Source organism: Sceloporus undulatus, chromosome 5 (genome assembly GCF_019175285.1).
Source record: "Sceloporus undulatus isolate JIND9_A2432 ecotype Alabama chromosome 5, SceUnd_v1.1, whole genome shotgun sequence".
Taxonomy (NCBI): Eukaryota; Metazoa; Chordata; class Lepidosauria; order Squamata; family Phrynosomatidae; genus Sceloporus; species Sceloporus undulatus.
The window spans coordinates 136,327,869-136,330,473 of record NC_056526.1 but is presented as its reverse complement, the minus strand read 5'-3'; the positions used below and the strand labels follow the sequence as shown (position 1 = coordinate 136,330,473).

The following is a 2,605-nucleotide window of genomic DNA, read 5'->3' as shown; positions in this document are numbered from 1 at the left end:
TGTTTATTCATTTATTTCCAAACATTTATATAACCTTGTCTAATCTACAGGACACCACAATATATACCCTGTGGCCTGGCTATCACTCTCCAGGAATGGTTATACTAGATAAGCAGGTAGTCTGTGCTTCTTACCATTGAGATACTTGGGCCTCTAGTGAGAGAGGTGAATCCAAGAACATCTCATGGTTAGGCTACTCATTCCCATAGTGCAACAGTTCTCAGCCTGTGGGTTATGACCTCTTTGGGGGTCGAATGACCCTTTCACACAGGTCACCTAAGACCATCAGAAAAATACATATTTTCGATGGTTTAAGGAACTGAGACACCATAATTTTATGGCTGGGGGTCAACACAACATAAGGAACTGTATTAAAAAGTCACAGCATTAGGAAGGTTGAGAACCATTGCTGTAGTGGGAGCACAAACCCATCTAGGACAGGTAAATTATGTAACTTCCAAAACTGCAAATTCCCTATTCACAGAATGTCTGTCTTTTCAGGATTCAGCCTCATCTGATTTTCTGTAACTGAGTTCACCATGGCCTCCAGGGACCAAACCAGTTTATGCATTTCCCTCTTTACTCAGCTGTAACAAAGAAATAGAGCTGAATTTCATATGACATCCAGCCCCAAGTCCTCTGACCATCGTTTACAACATCTTCATATAAATGTTAAAATTCATTTGATACAATATAGATGCTAATGAGCAAAAACAGAATAAAGTATCTTTTCTAGAATTGATGCTACAGCTGGACCCATCAATGCTCTGCCATGTTAATTAATCCTCTGCCACTGTCTATCTCAACCTGACTCATAGCAAAGGATTCAGAGGGTACTTTTTCATTGTCTGTTGTTTCCAAGTTATCTGCTGGTGATTTGAAGAAAGATGCATCCAATTTAAATGATATCTCAATTGTGCAGCAACAAAAGATAATTCCAGATTTTACATTCATTTGCCTGAGGTCTGCTAAGACTCATGTTCAGTTTAGCCCTGACCCGCTGTAATTGACAGTGATTTGTTCCATTTGGCTAGGACTGGAACAAGTAGATAAGTAAAGTACAATTGTTTGGAATACAAATAAAAGTCTAGACAAGAGATTTATCCATGCTGCATCTCTTCTGGGGAATCATAATAATCAAGTTTTAACAAACGTTGAGAAATTTTCTTTTCTTTTCAGATGCCTCCAGAGCTGTCTCAGCTCTTCTGGTGTGTCAAGACTTTGCTGGAAGGATTTACTAGAGCAGCTGTCCACCTAATCTTTCCCTTTAAGGGATGAGTGTCTGAAGAGTTGGAACAATTGTTACTTGCAAGAACAGTGCAGTCCACCTTCTTCAAAGTGAGGCATTTGGGCTTTGGTGGTTCTCCAGAAAGCTGGGCCAGCTCCTTAGTGCAGGTAAAGCATATCTGCAGGCTTCGGAAGAGTAGGTAGCAGTAAGTGCATTGCTATGTCAACGACAGGGATAGAAATAATATTTGAACATAGTCACAAAAATGGTTAAAAACATTTCTTAAGTGCCATGAAACGCTGATTAGAAGAATTCTAGAATGATGAGAATCTTCACCATTTGGGGCTTATGCTATACTGAATTTACATACAATTGTTTTAAACAGAGTACATCATTTTCAGCACAGAAAAGATGCTGTGCAGAACATGCTGCCATTAGGGACTACATATGTGAAAAATTTACATATGGTTGCTTTTTTCCCCACAGTAAATCATTTTCTGTGCAGGAAACAGCAGATAATGTTTTCTGTGAAAAACATCCATCTGCAAGTTTCACATAGGATTGGTCTCAAATTGTGAATAGTCTTCATAGCTTTCTCACAGTGGTAAACTTTTTGCTTCCTTCAAGAAAATAAAAGGCAGTGAAGAATTGCATCTCTATTCAATGAGAAAATATGTATGGGCAGCATGAATATCATTGTCTTGCTGAAAGCAGTGGTACCTCTTACACAACTTTGCTCGATGTCCAAGAGTCCTCAAGGAAAGAGAAACCGTGAAACAAATTCCATCTTCTGCTAATTCAATGAGAAATTACTTTTCTACTCTTCACATCATCCCACAGGAAAATCACAGGATACTGATGTACATACCCTAGTTTTTGTCAGTGTGGAGTCTCATTGCAATGTTGACATGTGTCACATCACCTTGGGAGTTGTTGGTCAGGATGTTGTTGGATTTTTTGGGTACTTCTAGTATAATCATTATAGTAAAAATGTATAGAAATATAAGAAACTGAATTGGCTTTGAGAGCAAGACCTGCTTTCAAGAACAGTAGTAGCTGAGTGCAACATACTCTTTGTAATGAATTCATATGGTACAAAAACATTTATAAATGTGTGAGTCACAAATTATGGCACTGCAAGGTCACCTAAACTATTTGTATGAAATTGCAGGCAACAAGAAGAACTAAACAAGATGAAAAGAAACAACAGCTAGCTGTCTTACATAATCAGTGAACTGCAGTGATGCTTTTGCATCCAAAATGAGTGCATATGTATTTAAGAACACTTCTTAAAATTGAAAAGCTGTTCAATCTGACTATTTCTGGAGCTCAGGGGAATTGCTACAATCAGAAACACTTTACAAATGATCTCTCTCT

The 2,605-nt window shown here is 38.1% G+C and overlaps 1 long non-coding RNA gene across 2 annotated transcripts in view; it reads left to right on the top strand.

Annotated features, from left to right (window-relative positions):
* The window catches only part of LOC121930449, a 34,351-nt gene extending 31,983 nt beyond the window's left edge, over positions 1-2,368 (top strand). For both annotated transcript variants that reach the window (XR_006103943.1, XR_006103944.1), the window contains exon 3: positions 1,180-2,368. This is a non-coding gene — a long non-coding RNA (uncharacterized LOC121930449). The remainder of the gene's footprint in view (positions 1-1,179) is intronic.
* Positions 2,369-2,605: the final 237 nt, after the last annotated feature.